This window comes from Natrix helvetica (assembly GCF_964273705.1).
Source record: "Natrix helvetica genome assembly, chromosome: 5".
NCBI lineage: Eukaryota > Metazoa > Chordata > Lepidosauria > Squamata > Natricidae > Natrix > Natrix helvetica.
Genome location: NC_138551.1, coordinates 124,789,989 through 124,810,501, shown reverse-complemented (window position 1 = coordinate 124,810,501; position 20,513 = coordinate 124,789,989).

Below are 20,513 nucleotides of genomic sequence, written 5' to 3'. Positions count from 1 at the left end.
CAGAAACAATACCTATTTGTTTCAGAGTATTTTCAGATTGACAGGCTGTCATGTGCTGAATTACCCGTTCTTTCTTTTGTGTACACAAACATAAAGTACAATCGGTGCAACTGTTAACTCTTTATACTGTATATAATCTCTGAAAATGTAAAAGAGAAAAATCGTAGGACTCCCCAGTCTATCCCAACCGCATTTCAGCTTCTGCAACTTCCCTCCATCCTCAAAATCCAGGGCCAATAAGTTATATTCCAATCTTACATGACAGAAACAACCACCCCCCAACACACAAACACACACACACACACTGTTTCCATTTCTTTGAACTATTTATTAGCACCTGTCCCTGCATAAAGAGGCTCAAGGAAAGATAATCAATTTCTTATTGGACTTGGACAGTGGTGGGCAACCTTTTTTTTCAACTGAGCCAAATCTCGCCAAAACCATGATTGAAATTTATTTTGAGAGCCACATTTTTAAAACCGAAAATACATAGGATGGTACACTGTTTTTAGTTTCAATAAACTCTGGCATTTGAAGCACGCAAGTTTTAAAGCTGTCAAGTTACAAGATCCTTGCATCCCTAACCTTTGTGTAACAATTTATATATAGTATGCACAATTCTTTTAGTTAATTATTGCTGAACAATTTATAATAGTTCCATCACAATATTATTCTAAGATATTTGCCACTACTACCCTATTTCCTAGATGTTCACTATTGTCTCTCCCCCTCCCCCCCAAAGATTTAAGGGATGTGAAATAGTTTTTTTTTTAATATTGTAAATTTTTATTGATTTTAAAAATTATACAAGGGAAAAAGGGTTAAAAGGTTATGGAACATTTTGACAGCTACATCGTGCGGGGGGGGGAGAAGCCCCCCCGGGTCTTGCAACTTTTACAAAAAGGAAAAATAAAAAACTATAAACATTGGCATAGATATTAGCAGTTTTAGGCTTACACAAAATCGTCAGTATGTTTCAATCATTTTACTTTTATCACTTCCTTGAAAATATGTTGTAACAACATTTGGAATAGTGTTTCAATTCACTTTTGTGATCTGAGTCTTCTTGCTGTCGCATCTTCCCCCCCGTCCACTGGCAGAGCCTCAGCCCCTCCCTGTTTTGTTTCTTGTGTGACATCCCCCATGTCACCTAAAGAGCAGTATGTTTTTTCATGAAAGCCTCTGCTTCCGCAACTGTGTTAATTCTGATTCTACTGCTCTCCCAAAAAATCAACATGCCTTCTGGTAACAACCACTTAAACCAAATCCCATTATTGTATAATTTTTTTTGCTAAGAAGGTATATTTCCTTCTCTTATCTCTTACTTTCTTTGGGATCTGCTTAAGAATGGTTATTTCTTTATCCTTATATTTTAATGGTCCTCCCCTTTGAGCTCCTAGAACCTCATCTCTTGTAGTTTTTCTAAGAAATTTAACATGAACTTCCCTTGGAACATTATGTGTTCTTGCATAGGCTGAGTTAATCCTATAAATCAGGTCAATATCCCACCCAAGCTGTTGTTTATCTCTGTTAATATATTCTGCTAACATTGTGGTCATGATCTCTTTAAGATATTCATTTTCAGCTTCTGGTAAATTTTGAAACCTAAGAAAAAAAGACATCCTTTCAAATTCTGTTTTTATCACATGATTCTCAAATTCTGCATTCCCCCTTTGTATTGCCTCCAGGTCGCTCCTCATCCCAGTCGCACCCTCCTCCAGTACACCTATCCTCTGCTCATTCTGCGTAGTTTTTTGTTGTGTCTCTCTGAGCTGGTTATTTAAGTACTGCAGCTGTTTTTTCATTTTGTCCTGTCCCTTTAAGAGGGCCTGAAGCATCTGCTGAGTAGACAAGTCCTTTAAACTCTCTTCAGGGGCTTTAGGTTGTAAAAAAGATCCCAGCTGTGACTGGTGGGCAATGGGGCTGGATGTAGAAGATGTCAGGGCCGATGAGGCCTTTCGAGGTGGTAATTTTTTAGGACCCATCATAAAGCTCGGAGATAGTTATTATTCTGTACAGAGAATGGTGTCCGTGAGAAGGCATAGCCGGTAGAGACCACCAAACAGGCAAATCCAAAGGAGAATAAGTCGTTTAGTTCAAAACCAGAGCAGATGGGTGGATCAAAATATTCCAAATCCAGGGAAAAAACTCCAGAGGCTCCTGGAGGTCTCTGGGGTGGAAATTAAATCAAGGCAACAAAGTTTTTCAAAGGAGGAGTCTTATGCACAAGGACAAAGAAGAAAGAGGAAGTGAGCCATCTTGGCTCAGCCAGCAGCGGTGGTCAGAAAACAACAAAGTCAGAATTCCTATTCATAATTAGAGAAGAATCAGCTCAACCATCCTTTCTCTCGCAGCTGTGGTCAAAAGAGAACCCCCCCCCCAATTATTTAAGGGAAGTGAAAGTAGATTTTAAACTTTCTCTCTCTCCCATACAAGGGAGAGATTTTCCAAGTGCTGCTTTTCTGAGGGGGGTGGAAATTCCCCCCCTCCAATTTTGACTCCTCCGCTGGTTGAAACAAAGTCCAAAAAAGAACTGCAAGTCAGTCAATAAGGTATTAAGCTGTAAAAGACCCGGGGAGAGCCCCCACCTCACCGCACTTCAGCTGTTGCATTCGAATTGATAGCTTCCTTCCTGGCTGCGCTCGGCGAAGCGCGCGTTGGCATTCCGCGCACTCCCTACGCTCCACGGCTCCTGGGGCAAGGCTGGAGACTCCCCCGTGGCCGCCGCCGTTTCAGGGGGTCCCAGCAAGCCGCCCCTATGGCAGGGCGCCACTCCAAGGCATCCTGTGCTCCCCTAGGATTCAGGGGAGCCCACCGAAGCAGCAAGAAGGCGGACGCACGCGTCCGTCGCCTTCGGCCGCCGGAAGTCGTCTCTACATGTGAAACAGTTTTGATGAAAGTTGCATGATATGAAACTTCTCTCCTTTGAAATGTTTGGTTTTAATTCTCCAATTTATTTATTTTATTTATTTTTCAAAATTTATAGACCGCCCCCTCTCCCCGAAGGGACCCGGGGCAGTGTACATCTCATTAAAAACAGGTACAAAAGATAAGTACCCTTAAATATATTCCCTTAAAAGCGAATTAAACATAAATTCGACTGTACAGAATAATAAAAGTTAAAATCAACTAAAACACATACCCCTAAAAATTTAAAAATACAGACATGAGAGACTAAAATTGGTATTAGGCCATGCCAGCTAAATTGAACAGGTGGGTTTTAAGCTTCTTACGGAAGGAGCGGAGGTCGGTGGTAGTTCTGATATCCGGGGGGAGGTCATTCCAGAGGGTCGGGCCCATCACAGAGAAGGCCCTACTCCTGGGCGTCGCCCGCTGGCATTGCCTAGTGGACGGCACCCGGAGGAGTCCCTCCCTGTGAGAGCGAATCGGCCGAAGGGATGTGTGGGGCAGGATACGATCCCGCAAATAGCTAGGTCCTGTGCCATAGAGCGCTTTAAAGATGGTAACCAACACCTTGAAACGTACCCGGAAAGCCACAGGTAGCCAGTGCAGCGCGCGCAGCAGAGGTGTTACGTGGGAATATCTAGTAGCTCCCACAATTGTCCGCGCGGCCGCATTCTGAACCAGCTGCAGCCTTCGGGTGCATCTCAAGGGGAGCCCCATGTAGAGAGCATTACAGTAGTCCAGTCGGGACGTCACAAGCACATGGGTGACTGTGCAAAGGGCGTTCCGGTCCAATCGGGGACGCAATTGGCGCACCAGGCAAACCTGGTGAAACGCCCCCCTTGCCACGGCTGTCACATGGTCATCCATTGACAGCTGGGCATCCAGGAGGACGCCAAAATTGCGTGCCCGATCCACGGGGGCCAGCTGTTCGCCCCCAATGGCCAGTGATGGGCGCAACTGGTTGAACCGGGGTGCCGGTAGCCACAGCCACTCCGTCTTGGATGGGTTGAGCTTGAGTCTGTTATCTCCCATCCAGATCCGTATGGCTTCCAGACATCGGGACATCACTTCGACGGCATCGCTGGGGTGGTCCGGGGTAGAGATGTACAGCTGAGTGTCATCAGCGTACAGGTGGTAATCTACCCTGAACCCAAGAATGACCTCGCCCAGCGGCTTCATGTATATGTTGAACAGGAGAGGCGAGAGGACCGACCCCTGCGGCATGCCGCAGGTGAGCGGCCTCAGGCTCGACCTCTGCCCTCCTGTCAACAGACATTGCGCCCGACCAGAGAGGTAGGAGGAGAACCACCACAGAACAGTGCCCCTCACCCCCAACCCCTCCAGGCGACGCAGTAGGATACCATGGTCGATGATATCGAAAGCCGCTGAGAGATCTAATAGGACCAAGATGGAGGAACAACCCCCATCTCTGGCCCTCCAGAGATCATCCACCAGCACGACCAAAGCCGTCTCCGTGCTGTGACCGGGCCGGAAGCCAGACTGGCACGGGTCCAGATAATCAATTTCCTCCAAGTGCCGTGGGAACTGTTGCGCCACCACACTCTCTACAACCTTCGCCAAAAAGGGAAGGTTGGAGACGGGACGGTAATTTGCTAACTCAGCTGGGTCCAGAGAAGGCTTCTTGAGTAGGGGCCTCACCACCGCCTCTTTCAAGACGGCCGGCAAGAACCCCTCTCTCAGTGAAGCGTTCACTAATTCCTGGAGCCAGCCTCGTGTGACCTCCCAGGATTCCAGTACAAGCCAGCAGGGACACGGGTCCAGTAAACATGTGGTGGCTTGCAGTCGTCCACGTAACTTGTCCATATCATCGGAAGCAACAGACTCAAACTCCTCCCAGGATGGCACCTCAAGACTCACGTCTGACGTCTCTTCTAGACCGCTAATGGAGACCCACTCGCTGCGAATCTGAGCGATTTTGTCCTGCAGATATTCCCCAAATTCCTCTGCTCTACCCTGCAAGGGGGCTTCCCGCGGCCTCTGTGAAAGGAGGGAGTGGGTAACCCTAAACAGGGCGGCAGGGCGGTTATCTGTGGATGCAATAAGAGTGGCACAATAATGTCGTTTGGCCACTCTTAATGCCACAAGGTAAGTCCGTAAATAGGCTCTTACCTGTGCTCGGTCAGACTCGGAGCGTGACGATCTCCATCTGCTCTCTAGGCGTCTCTTGCGGCGCTTCATCACCCCCAGCTCCTCGGTAAACCAAGGGGCCTGGGTGGTTCGATGCCGCAGGAGAGGCCACAAAGGCGCAACCCGGTCCAAGGCCCCGGCGGCCGCCCTATTCCATGCGGCCACTAGGTCCTCCATCCAGGTGCGGGTCAAGACTACAGGGAATGGCCCAAGCTCCGTCTGGAACCTATCAGGTTCCATCAAGCACCTGGGGCAGAACCATCTAGGACATTCCGGTTCCGCCTCCCCGCGATGGCGGGTAGCGGTTGGAAAGTCGAGCCGGAGAAGTGAGTGATCTGACCATGACAGGGGCGTGATAGCTAAATCCCCTACTCCCAGATCACTCCTCCACTGGCCAGAGACAAAAATAAGGTCCAGTGTGTGACCTCCCTCGTGTGTGGGGCCCTGAATTACCTGGGTCAGGTCCATGAACTCCTGAGCCGCCTCGGATGTTTTCCCTACCGATGGCAGGTTAAAGTCCCCCATGACTAGCAGCCTGGGGGTCTCAACCGCCATCTCGGCGATCACCTCGAGGAGCTCGGGCAGGGCCGCTGATGCATAGCGAGGAGCCAGGTATACAATCAGCAAGCCCAACTGTCTCCCTGGGCCCCATTTCACACATATGGACTCACAACCGGTTATCTGTGGCACAGTGGACTCTCTTGGCTCAAGGCCTTCCCTTACGATAACCGCTACCCTGCCACACCTACCCTGGGCCCGCGGCTGATGAAATGTACGGTAGCCTGGCGGGCACATTTCCACGAGGGGGAGACCTCCCTCGTGGCCCAGCCAGGTCTCCATTATCCCTGCTAGGTCCGGCTCCCCCTCCGAGATCAAGTCGTTAATGAGGGGGGCCTTCTTGGTAGCGGACCTGGCGTTGCATAGCATCAGTCTCAGGCCCCCGCTCTGTAGGTCCTGACCACCTAGATTGCGGGGGTTGGGACAGATGACCGGCCGTATCCAATGGCCACGGTCTCCCAACCGGTTAAAAGATCTCAGCCTACCCTCGCACCTACCCCTCCCCACGACCGTTAGAATGGGAAGACCTTCTTCTGGAACACCACCACTCCCCCTTCTCTTAATCGCTCAGCTCACTCCCTTGTTAAACCCACCTGTCTGCCTGGCACTAGTCCATCCCTCAGCCTGATTGAACCCACCCCCCACCCTGGAACCCCTTAAAAGACGAATAAAAGATCTAATTAAAAAACCCCTAAGGTTGCGCTTCGTCCACCTCTCTGGATTGATAAATCCCTCATCAAGGTGGGCCCTCGAGAGGGCGGGGGGCCATACTTGCGAGAGGGGGGACTCCCGCAGTAAGATGAATCGAAAGGAATGTTTCGATTCATTGTTACACAGCATTTGTTTTAGCTTTCCATAGCTCTCCCCAAAACCAACCAAGGAAGATAAAACCACAGAAATCTAATACTGTTGTGCACGGCTTTGCACTAAATTATCTATATAGTAAGTCAAAAATAGTTTAAGATTATAATTAGCCCACCTGTTTCCCCCATTAACATGCAAATACAGTTTTCTTGTTCAGAGACTGCATGAGAGATTTCCCAGTTCTTGCAAAATATCACATTAAATCCACATAACTACTCAAGTTTGTTTTCAATATGCGCAAGGAAGGAGCAGGCACTATCTTTCAACACTTAGAAGTTCAACAATAAGCTTTTATTCTTACATCAAGTTGAGCTGACTTGCCCTTTCCAGACCTAAGGTGTATTGTTTTACTCAAGGAAACAGGAATGCTTTGTAAGGTGAATTATTATTCCACCAACACAGCATACAATACTCACATTCCTCTCCCCCAAGGGTTGCTGCCTTATCTTTGCTTTCAATCAAGTGCAGATTTTCCTCTTCCCTCCCAACCTTTAAAAAAATAACAATTACTTGCTCACTCAAGCCTCAAGATTGGGGGCATTCATAATAAATCTTCCCAGTTTCCACAACTCACATAAAAGTGAACCTTACTTAGGAATAAACCTAGCTGGTTTCAGGTCTTTGTATCTTGTACTTTTCAAGTAAGGTGCAACCACACAACTCTATGGATGTTTATCCAGCATAACTATTCAGAGACTCTTCTCCCCTAAAAGTTCAGCCAGGCTTGCCATTCCCAGTCAAACCACAGCAAAGGCAAAGAGACTGTTCTCCTCGCCCTCCTGAGGGCAGCTGGTAACCGCCTCCATAAGACCCATCATCCCCAGAGCTCCCCTAAGTGAAGCACTGACCTCTTAGCCAGGTAAGTTTGTTTTTTTTAAAGGAAGGGGGCACTACGAGGTGGAGGAACAGGAGATTTACTTACCTCCCCCCCGTTGAACTTTGCTAAATGGGGTGCCCAACTCCGCCTTTTGCCCCTCGGCGACAAAAAAAAAAAAAAGCAGGAAGGAGAGCGGGTGCTTACCTGGAGAGAGCCATATTGCTTGGGGCCGCGCAGGTCTGACCGTCCATTTCTCTTTAAGACGGCTGGTAAACTCCCAGTCAAAGTCCGGTGGAGGGAAGAATGCAAAAATGACGCCGACTACTCCCTTGCAAGGGGAGCGAAGGAAACCGCCGACTCATCTGTCTGGAGCCGCCGAAAGCTTTAGACTCTCATGGCGGTGCTGGCTTTTTGCTGCGTCGGCATCCCTGAAAGGCGACTCTGCATTCTCCCTTTCCTTCTCCCCTCCTCCCTTAAAAAGCTGTGAGGTGCTTTCTTAGCACCAGTTGCCCAGCTGGCACGGCCCCGCGTGCTTGCCTCCTCCTCCCTCCTCCTCCTCCTCCTCACTCCCCAAAGACTCTTCTCCTCCTTCCCAGAGCTCAATGGGAGCCGGGCACAAGGGTTGGGAGGCTGCGTTTGAAACCACACCTTGGAAAACTTCACCAGGAAGGGAGGCGGGGAACCAGTCGGAGGGGGGGGACACATCCTGGAACTTGCCTAGGAGGCTGGCCACTCTGCGCAACCTACCTCCTGCTACCCCCGTGCTTTTCTGGCAGCCAGGCCTCCTAGTCCTAAGCATGTTTGGGGAGGAGGGGGGAGAGAGAGAGGTTGCCATCAATGGGTTAGAGCATACAGAGTATAACCTAATTCAGCTTTTGTTAAATTCCTGTTGAGAGAAGCTCCATTGTAACCTAAAGTGCCAACTACATAGATAAAACTTCTAGGCGAATTGCCAAGCTTAGCCTAGCAAAGTAACGTCTTGTGAAAAGTAAAATGTGGATTCTGCCAAGTAGCCTTGCTTGTAACTTAAAATGTGTGTTCAGCATTCCCTAACAAAGCTCTGAGTTATACACCAGAAAATGGATTTCTTTTCCCTTCTACAGTCTATTGTTTTCAGAGCACTGAGAAAAATCATGAAATCTGTGTGATATCAATTTATGTTTCTATAGCAATGACATTCTGTGCAAACTGTGTGAGCTATAAGATGTTTGGAAAAGTTTTTGGCACATGCCTGTTTTTCTCTCTCTGCCTGCTCTGTTAAGGTGGGAGACAAAAAGGTCATCCAGTCTTTTGCTTTCTGCAGAAATAAAAGCTGATAATCCATAGCTTCGTCTTCAGAGTTTCACTGGACTTATCAGATACTGAGCTGCATTCAAAAACCTTGCACAATGAAGAATGCTGTGTTATATTTGGGGTCAGATCAAGTCCACAATATTAGATTTTAATAAATCCAATCTTGTTCTCATGAAGGCATTAGAATAATTGGTTAATTAGACATTGTTTAAAATATTAAAGACAGAATATTAGCAAGATTGTATTATAAAAGTGGAAAATAATAAATAAATTGAAAAACTATAAACAATTTAAATCATATTACTGTATCTCACCCCTACAATTTATTGCAATTAGATTAACATGTGCAAATGCCAACTGAAGTATTCTATTCCAATAAAGGGCCTACTATAATTTTTGAGGATTGCTGCATATTTTAATGCTTCTAAGGCCCAGATTCTTTGTGGAGGATCTTTTTAGCTTCTTCTCCAATTGTACAAGAAACAGGGAGACCTCAGTTCCTAATCCAGTTTGTCAGTAGTACAATCCAAGATTGGCCTTTAATTGAAGTTTTGTCTGTTCTAAGAGCCACAATTTCCAGAGTCTGTTAGTTTCCATAGATTAAATTTAATGCCAATACCCATATTTTCTGATTTTAGACAAAGCAGAAATTTTGTAAATTCCCAAATCAGCTCTGAGGGGCAGCAGCTGGAGTCCTTTTGTCCACCCCAAGATCCTCCTCGGAGGCTGTGATTGGGTTGGTTCTGCTGGTGGTTTCTCTCTGAAGCCCCAAACATCAGATTGATGTAAGAACATGGGGGAAACCTTGGCCTCATATGCTTCAATAATTGGGGCTGAGGAAGCTGGAGAGCTTTGCAGTTTTCATTTAAGCACCACTTTCACTCATGTCTTTGATCTAACTGAGCTCCTTTGATGATGAGGGAGACAAGATTCAGTCTCAGAGAAAACAACCCCAGGTAAGGAAAGGTCTTATTTGCTCTATTGGCTGAACATCTATGGCTACGATGTCATAGCGGACAAGCGGTGTGTGTGTGTGTGTTTAAGTAGTAAAAAAATTTAAAAATTTTTTTACAATTAAATTATATATTTTCTTACAAACATTTTAACACGTATTAAAATAATCACTTCAATATTTTACTTAAAATTCAAAACATCAAATATATTATAATAATATGTAATATAATAAATTACATTTTACTTTGCTGTCGTGTGTATTTTTTATTTGACTGCACAGCTTTGATCAATTCTTTGTGTTTGAGGAATAATTCTTTAATTTCAGTACAACGTTGAGAAATATTAAAAAATATACAAAGTTCACTTCGAACTGATGGTATAAGCAGTCGGTTACATTTGTCAGTCCACAAATTTGAATTTGCTAAATTCACTGGAGCTATGTATTTGTGTTTTATACTGAGAACTGATTCAACTGATGGCTGTTACAATATTACTTACATGGTGATTTAATTAGAACACAGCAAAATAGTATTTACATAAAAACAATGATTAACTTTTATGTTTATAATGCATCAACGAAATCTTTGGTTTGACAAATTCGCGCTCTACATATTGAGACTAGTACTCATTGAACCTCAAATGATGATACGTTATTGAGTGTTCCAAAACATACCTATCCAACTAAGAAAAAAGTATAATATAAAAATAATAGGTAAATGCGAGTTAAGAAAAATAATATGTAAATAATTTTATATACTTTTATTAAATGTCTTGTGAAACAATTGAGTATGATTAATAATTGTTTCGGAGAATCGAGTTCAATGGATATTCGATCTTTGTCTCATTCTAACTTATGAAAAAAAAGACAAAATGCGATTCTCCTATCCTTATTCTCTTAGATGGTACAGCTTTAGATTACATACCATTTCATCATAAAGCTTTTGAATAAAAAACATATCCACTATTTTGTGAAAAAAAATAGTGAACATAATGTGAAAAGGGCAGACTGTCCGCTCAAATAGTGGACACCTGGCAATCCTATTTATTAATTATCAGATATTTATTATGACAAAAGAACCCAAGTCTTCCTCACAGGGAATACAATCCAATGTGTAAATATGATAATATCACAGTGTAAATCAGCATGTTCCAATAGGTATTTAGCATGATAAACATATGTACCCATAACAGAACTTATAACAAAATAAAAGGGTTAGAAAGGATCTTTGAGGTCTTCTAGTCCAACCCCCTGCTTAAGAGGGAGACTCTATGCCAGGGGTCCTCAAACTACGTCCCACGCGCCTGATACAGGCCACTGAAGCCATTAATCCAGCAGACGTGGGACCACGAGGCTGCCCCGCCCAAATCACCCCACCCACCCACAGATCCCCACCCACTGGCTGAGCACAGGCCTTACCTTCGCAAACCCCACGGACTGAAACTGCAAAGTAAGACCAAAGCTTTTGGCCGGCAGAGTGTTTCTGGGGGCCTAGGAGGCCAAAAATGAATGCACAGAGGCTCCAGGAGGGCAAAATGGCTCCCTCTGCCTCAGCTTCTTAGATCTGGCTAAGTGGCACACAGAGCCATGTTGCCTGGCACGCATGGCCTTGCCCATTGCTGTTCGGGGTTTCTGGTGCGCATGTGCGCACAATGATCAGCTGGCCTTTACATGCGCGGCAGTGCCAGGAACTGGAAGAGAAGCTGCCTGATGCACATGTGCGCACTGGCATGCACACTGGAAAATTCTTCTTCCAGATTGCATCCCTGACAAGAGCACTCGGTGCCGAAAAGGTTCGCCATCAATGCACTATTCCAAGGGTGGTTTTACCAAGGCTTTGTCAAGCTGTACCAATACTTCACGTGATTTGGATTCTATCCTTCTGTTGATGCAGCCTAGGATTGCAGTGGCTTTTTTTGGCTGCTGCCACACATTGCTGGCTCACATTTGAGAGATTGTCCACTAAGATTCCAAGATCCCTCTCACAGTTCCTGCTATTGAGCCAGGTTTCACCTAATCTGTACCTGTACATTTGGTTTTTCTAGCCTCAGTGTCTTTATTTTTCTCTACATTGAATTTCCTTTTGTTAGATAGGCCCAAGGTTCAAGTCCATCTAGATCCATCTGGATCTTGAGCCTATCTTCTGGGCTATTGGCTATTCCTGCCAGTTTAGTGTCATCTGTAAATTTGATGAGTTCCCCATCTATCCCTCAACCAAACCCTTGATGAAGATGATGAAGAGTACTGGGCCTAAAATGGAACCTTGGGGTCCCCCACTGCTTGTTTTCCTCATGTAGATGTAGTTCCATTGAGGACCACAGGCTGGGTCCATCTGGGGGTGATGCTGTCTATCCCACATATTTTTAGCTTACCAAGAAGTAGATGGTTGTTTACTTTGTCAAAGCCTTTCTAAAATCCAAGTACTGGAAACTATGTGCACTGCATTTCACTGGTCCACAAATTTAGTAATTTTTGTCAAAGAAAGAAATAACATTTACTTATGATGTGTTTTTGGATCCTTCATTAGTTGAAGTAAATTGTCAATATGAAGAGAGAATAACAGGGGTTCAAATATGCATCCTTCCCTTCCTCCTTGGTAAGTATCAATCCTTCTTTTCATTGCTCCATTGAGCCTCAACCTCCCTCTCAAACAAGGACCTGGAGAAAGAGCCTGGATCAGGGCCAACAGGTGGAGCTCCATTTTGAGGGCAATCAATTTCCTATATAATATTTCTCTGTTAATTATGACAAATGCACTATCATCTAGAAAGCCAGCAAACCGTGTTTTACTTTGCTGATATAGATTAGATATTTCAAGGCAAATTTGTTACCAATATTAGATTATTGACATGCAATATTTCTTATAAAATCTATATAGCTATTCACTACCTAAAACCTTCTGTTTCTTCTGCAAGGAATGCATTTTTCTCAAGTTTAACTAAGAGGATCCAGGCATACATTTCAGCCACAAAATCTGCTAGTCTATTTGGCCTATAATTGCTAGAGTCCTTTTTATTTCACTTTTTAGATAGATAAAATGCTACTATTGCCAACTTCAATCTGACTGGATATTATTTATATGTGGAAATGAAGATACCAATAGAGGCCCCAACAACCGGGGATATTTTTGATCAGTTAAATAGTTGGTAGAATGTCTTCTCCGGGGAATGTATTGCTTGCATTTTAGGCCTTTTATGACTAATCTCAACATGAACGTAATGGCGTAAAATATTGTCATTTTTGCTTATATGGAGAAAAGCAGCTCCTGAATTCCATGGAAAAGACATGATTGCATTTATTGCTCACTTACCACCACCCACCCCTCACTTTACCAGAAAGAGAAAAACACACACAAACCTGTGGGACTTTGTAGGTGCCTGCTAGTGTTGACATCTGGATGGAGATGGCCCTTTCAGCTCCATCAAGAAGAGCCAGAAGGTTCTCCTTCCTTCCACAGCTGTAGTTGGGGACATTGGCTTCTCCAGTGGAGAGAATGTCCAGCAAGGCATCTGAAGTGCAGAAGGTGCTCAAGTAGTTGGCATGGATGTTGTAGCCAAGTGTGAGATTGTGCAGGAGCTGGGAATTCTTGTTGACCATTTGAATGTTGAAAATGAATATTAAGGCATCTGCAAAACCATAAACATCCCTATTGTAAAAAATATGTTATTATAATGGGCAGCAACAAATACTTTAAAAAAAATATATAAGCCTCCAAAAACCTACTGAGCCTTAAGCCAACATTGATCCAAAAGCAATGAACAGTTATACAAATATGGAAATGGGCTGGGTTACAGCAACTACAACTGGTTCCACCACTACTTTAAATTAAATTCATTATTCAAGTGATAAATTAGGGATTGAACTGAGAGAGGAAAATAATCTGCAGCCCTTTCAGCTTTTTTTTCAGGCCTATTTTTCTATTTGAGTTTCTTTCACAAAATCAGACAAAAGAGAGAAGCCATGGAAATCAAAATCATTGAGGAAATTAGACATAATCTCCAATATAGGAATAAATGAAAAATAAAAACAGAAAAGAAGGAGAGTGTTAGAATGGAGGGAGTGCAACTCCATCACCCTGAATGACTTACCGATCACGGAAAACCAACTGAAGAGAAGGAGCAACATTGAAAAGGAAGTTTGTATGCAATATTTCCTTTCCAGTGATGACTATACTGATGAGATGGTCTCCTGGGCTGTAAAAGCTCTGTGGTCGTTTTCCATCCTGGTGCTCCAAACTCAGTGGGCATTTCATTCTCAGCTTCCCAGAGACTGGATGGGACACCAGCAGTATCAGAAGCAGAAGCAGGAGGTCCATCATTCATGGGGTGAATCAATGAATCCCTTTTCTGTTTCTAAATAAGTATTAGAAGAATTCAAAGGACTCTCACATGGTGGAACATCCAGTTGCTTTTTCTCAACACAGAGAAACACTCAGCTTCACCTGGAAAGGAGAGAGACGGACAATCGAGAGCACAGACCCTGCCTGTCCCAAAACTCCATATTTCTCTGCCCAAAGTCTCTCCTGGAGGATTCGGCCAAAGAACAGAGCTGAAACTTTTATCATAATTCTCCCTCTCAGGAGGGATCCCTGGATAATTCAACCAGTTCTTGGACTCAAAAATTGTTGGGAAATTCTCTGCAGGGAAATGAAAGGAAAATAATCCCCATGTGATTCATAATAACAGGGGCAGATATCGAATTAAAGCTATCATCTAGAATTGAGAGATTTGGGGTCTCCATGCTTGAAACTGAGCCCAGAGGGAATACACAGCACCTGTGGCTGAAGAAACAAATAAATCTGAGATTTGTTGGCATAGTGATAAAAGACAAAACTTCAGGGACCAGTTAATGGCAGAGCATATCACAGAACTGAAATAATTGGCAGCTGAGTTGGAACCAAAATGTACTTTATTTTGAAAGCTAATGCTCAAGGGCACCACACAAAAGGGCTGATGCTGTAGTATGGCCTGTCTCCAAGAACAAAATCAACTTTATTGAAAAACTAGTTACCAGAATTTTGCAGAGTTAAAAAAAATGAGAGGGAGGGGGGAGGGAGGGAGGGGATGAGAGAGAGAGGTTAGAAAAAACTAAATCAGGGCTGCCTCTCACCCCATGGAATAAACGCATGAAGGAAGGAAGGAGAGGGGGAGGGGGGAGAAAAGTTAAAAGAAATGAGTGAAAAGATGTCAAAATCAAGGCATGAAGTAAGCATGCCTTAGGAGATAAATGCCTCTTTGCTGATGTTATTATATTACTTTTATAGTTTCAACTTGGGTTGTTGAGAAGAGTTGGTTCCTACTCTGCTAATAATTGTTTTAAAATTAATAAATGAAAGTCAACAGTTAGGGTGTTGGAAAATAACATCATAGCCATAGATGGCTATTTGATGGTGAGTCAATAGAGTAAATTAACATCTTTCCTTATTTAGGGTAGTTTTCTCCAGAACTGAAAGTTCACTCACTCTTGTTCAATGAAGCGCCTTTAGAGCAGGGGACTCAGTGAATTTGCTGCTTCAATTTTAAAAACCATCCAGCTTCCTTAGCCCAATATATTAAAGTCTGTATTTCCAAGCTCCTATATCAAACTATAGTTAAAATAGTTCATGCTTAGTACAATTCCAGTCCCAGCATCTGAAGAGTATCTTAGAGATGGATAAAAGAACTTTAGCTTCTGGCCTCAGAACTAATTTAGGAAGTTGTTCATTTTTCTCTCTCACTAAAATTGGGAAATATTATTATTGATCTAAAATGAAATTAGTGGAAAATGAGAGAACCCCAAAATCTGGTCTGTCAGAACCAACAAAATTTCAATTGCAGCCCACTTTCCTTGAACATCTGACAAATCCTATTAGGAGCTGTGGTTTCCCTGTCTCTTGCGTCCTCTGAGAACAAGTTCAAGAGAAGGCTGCACAAGGAATCTGGGATATCCGAGCAGAGAAAGATACACCCAACCTCAGTAAGGTTGGCACATTGAAGTGGTTGAGCTGCTACAAACAGACCTCCCAAATTTCCAAGTATTGAGACACAGAAATGCCTTAATATCTCAGGGTCACATTTATTTAAGCAAGATTTGAAAAGCTAGTCATAATGGTTAATTAAAGAAATATAATCATTATAATGCTTATAATGCTTATAATGAAAAGGATTTTATTTGTGGAGCCCCAGTTAAGAAGATGTCATGCATCTTAATACATCTGTTATTGGAATATCTACTGTCTAAGAAAGAGAAAGGTCTTGGACTGCATTGTTAGACAAATGACCCATTGCTTAAATCCAAACAATTGATTTCCTGGGTGGTCAGAATTCCAAAATTACATATAATGCAGCCCCTTATTGGAGCAAAACTCTTCCATTGAGAATTGGATATGTGGGTATGACTGTGGCAAATTTTAAGGGTAATGCATAAATATGTTTTCCAGTCTTTATTCATATTCTTTCTCACTTATTTTTTTATTACTTTCCATTTTTATATATGGACTTATTATGCTCCGTGTTCTACATTATTCATCTTGATATGGCTTAATGGCTAATTGACAATAAATTCTTCTAATAGGTTCCTGAGAACCAGGTTGGATTTATTAAAATCTAACATTTTGGATTTGATCTAACCCCCAATATAACACGGCATTCTTCATTGCTTTTTTAGATCAGTGACAGAATTACTTCAGAGACCCTGAGAGATAAAAATCAGTTCCCCCTTTTCCACCAGATGTTCCCCAAAGAAGGATTCCAGTACCCAGCCATTGTCCAGCTGCTCCTCCATTTCAGATGGACCCTGATTGGCCTCTTTGCTTCAGACATCGAGAAGGGAGAGAATTTCATGAGGATTTTCACCCCTATGCTGGTCAGGAATGGAATTTGTGTTGTTGTATCACAACGATTCTTCACAGATGGAAATACAGCTCCCCTCTCTAAGTGGAGACAAGTCAATGTCTTTGTTCACTTCCTGGAACATGTTCCTCTTGCAAACAGAGTTCTTCCTTTCCATTCAGCACTTGCACACTTGCCAGGACCCACTGACGGGAAAGTTTGGATCTTGTCAATCTTGGGTGAAGCAACAATGAGAAGGTACAGGCTTTTCAAATATGTCCACAGTATTTGGAACTTTGCTTTTCAGGAAAAAAAAGTCCTAAGGATGATCCCTTTGAACACAGTTTCTTTGCGGGACCCCAATATCAAGATGAGCATTTTCACTGTTCTGTTTCAAAGTCCATCTGCTCGGTCAAAGACAGGGGAAGATGCCCCCAGAAAGCCCCACTGGAGACCCAGTGGAAATGGAACAGGATCCAGGTCCTAAATAACCCCAATGTGTACAGTATCACCAAGACTCTGGCCCAGGCCTTGAATGCTGCCTATTCCTCCATTCTGAGCTGGAGAAACAAAGGGGTCGAAGAGAGTTTGGGGCCTCCAAGGCTGCAGCCGTGGCAGGTAAGGGGTCCCGACAAGGATCCATCAGATTTCCTTACTTTTTAGGAAGCATCCAAAGGAGACGGAGGGGAACCATCAGAGCTTTTTGGGGTACAAAAGGCCAAGAGTTTGGGGCAATTTAATTATTCATGGAAAGGGGTGTTAAACACTGCTAATTTTAAAACCATGCATACATTTTTCAATAAAATACTGTAGGCAGGGGTTTGAAATTAGCACCATAGAATTTTATATTTATACCTTTGAAGGAAACTCTGAGACCATTTAGCTCAACCCCTCCTCTCTGCAGGAATTAAAGCTTTTCTGTCTGATGACTGCTTGGTCTTTGCATGAAGATTGTAGGAGCTGAGCAGGTGGGGGTTCAATGCATCATCTTGTTAGAAACATTATATTCCAACAACTCCATTCCCCCCTCCCCCCCCCCATGGATTTTGTTGACTTTGAGATCAACTGCTGTTCTTGGCTACTTGCGCCTGAGAAAGACAAACAGCAAAGGGGAGACTGAACTCCTCTGCTTCTCTGAGTTTCCTCTCTTGTAACTGAGTTCATTTGTCCATGCCTGACACTCTGGGATAACAGTAAACAGATCTTAAGCTTCTGTGTGACATCTTTCCGTCATTGGAAGAGGGCTGCATCCTCCATTCGCCAATTGAGAGATTGTCCTAGAATATCTAGTTAATCGAAGAGAAGGATTAGGAGGGACATAACAGATGTACCTGAGAGGCTGCCCTAAAGAAGAGGGTTTCATTTATTCTATAAGGCCCCTGAGGGCAGGGCAAGAAGCAATGGGTGGGAGCCTGTTAAAGAGAGATCCAACCGAGAAGGAAGGAGAAATTTCCTGACAGCTAGAACTATTTAATGGGTGGAACAGCTTGCCTCTTGGGCTTGTGGATTCTCCATCACTGGCAGCTTTCAAAAATAGACTGCGTAACCATTTGAGTGGGATGGTATTGAGTAAGGGGTTGGCCTAGAAGACCAAGATCCCTTCCAGCCCTCTGACTCTATGACTGCATGGAAGGATGGTCCCAGGCTCCCTCTGATTTTCATCTGCCTTATTTCAATAGGGCCCTTTGGCAGCCAAGATGGCAGCAGCTTCCTTTCCCGTTTCTTGCCCTTCCTGAGCCAGATATTCTGCCACGTCTTCCCCAAGGGTGGTGCCTACAAGGGGACCTTAAGTTGGGGTTTCCCCAGGCAAGAATATTTGCTCTGCTGTGGCTTCCAATCAATGACTATGTTGAGATCATTTCACCAAATGTTCCTATCCAGTTTGGTATCCATCATCCCTTTTCTCTTGCGTCACATTTTACTTCTAAGTGAAGATCTTTTCACTTCTCTCTCTCTTAAATTCCTTTTGGGGGGTTTTCAGACAATTTTGGTGAACCATCAAGATGTTTTTTTGAATTTTATGCCTGGGTCTAAGTTATAAATAAAGAAATGATTTAAGAAAAGGTGCAAATGAAATCTTAATAAAAATGTTCTTATACAAAATAGCATAATTTGTTAAGTCCTAACTGCTAAAATTTACATATTTTTGATATGACATCGAAATATATTTAAAAGTTGATATAAATGTTGCATCAGAAAATCATATTTTATCAACTACCCACCTGCATTAATGACAATATAGAAAAATAGATGATCAAGGACTAATTGTTATTCATAAATTCCCAGTTTTATGAGGGATATTGAAATTAATTATCTCAATTAATTAGTTATCAGCAAGTAGCTGAAATCTTTACATCACCAGCATTTCCACAATCTATTAAGGAAGTGTAATGACATGTGCAAATATAATATAATGCCAACATCTTCACCAGGCTAGAAAGTTGGAGATCCTGAGTTGAAGTCCTGCCTTAGCCGTGAAAGCCAGCTGGGTGACTTTCGACTAGTCACGCTGTCTCAGCCACAACCCTCCTCACAATGTTGTTGTGTGAAAAATAAGAAGAGGAGGGTGTGTTTGATATGTTTGCTGACTTGAGTTATTGCTTCAGAGACTCCGTCCAGCCACGTCATTCTCTGTTGTAAACATTTTTTTTAGATCTTGTGTAATTCTCCAGGCTTGAAAAAGGGTTGGTGGGAGATTTAAACTTTCAGACTTGCGAGATTGTCTTGATGTGGCCTTCCAATAAAGTCGAGTCACTCATGTGGTTGTGTTTCCTACCTGGTGTACCTGGGAAAAGATTAGCCTGGCAACTTTCTTCTTGACAAATCCACGTTTTCTGGTAATCCCCCTGTTTTTCCCAAGGAGTTTACAAATAATCTCTTTGTTTGTTTCTTTGTTCAATTTATTTGTAGTCTGATCTAAAATATCCTCTTTCATAGAGAAATTTGGTCAATGATATTTCATCAATACAAATATAGTTTTTCAATATATGATTGACAAATTTTGCTGAACTTTTGTCAGTTTTGAAGACAAGGATAACACTTATTTCCCAACTCACAAAATTTGCAAATTAGACAACTCTAGGAGAAAGATTCACATGTGAAAAGACCATGAGTGGTAAGAAACCAAGCTTCCTGCTTTTAACCTTCATGGGTGTTTCTATTCCAGTTCCATCTGTTTCTGGAGACGAGTGAATTTTGCAATCTTTCCAAGAAGAAACTGTACTTGGATCAAAATGGAGATGTAGCTGCAGATTTGAATATCATAAGCTGGGTTACTTTCCATAAGAAGGATGCCATTAAAGAGCAGCTGGGGAGTTTTCAAAGAGAGAGACTTATTATCAGCCAAGATGCTCTTTTATGGCTCAAGTTGCTCAACAAGGTGGGTGAAATATCGGTATCCTTTCTTTATTTTTGAAAGCTGTTAAACCCGTTTCAAGCTGGCTAAGTCTGATCATTAAGGGGAAGACCTTCAAAGAGAATTGAATATTGGGAACAGAACACATAGAGTCTTCTTAGACCACTTGGAAGGCTTCCATACTATTGACCAAGGTATCCTTTACATGCTGTAGCTTGAAACATTTTTAATGCTGATTTAACCATGCCCAACTTGGGATGCTGCTGACAGTTTAGGATTTCAATCAATCAGAATAGAGCTGGGAGGGACCTACGAAACGTTCTAATCCAACCCACTGCTCAAGCAGGAGATCGCATACCATTTCAGACAACTGACCTCCATTGATGAAGCACCCACAACCTCAGGAGTCAAGCTGCTCCACTGGTTAATTGTTCTCACGGTTAGGAAGTTTCTCCTTAATCCCAGGTTGCTTCCTGGTTGATCTGGAGGCTAAATCACTAAATGGCTAAGGAAACTAGGTATGTTTACACTCTAGGAAAAGAAGGAGGAGAGGAGAGAGGCATCTTCCAACATAGAAGAGGGCATCTATTTATTCTCCATAATGCCTGAGCCTGAGGGCAGGACAAGGAGCTCATCAGAGGAAGACTCAACCTGCAGGCCGTTTTACAAATCAACAAAGAACATTGCTTTTAAAGTTGGCAGCCTTAATTTCTAAGGAACTTTTCCTTTGTATTTAAGTGGGAGATGTTTTTGCTTCACCTTTCCCCACTTTTTCAGATCCTACTGGTCAGACGTTTTTTCTCTTCATGA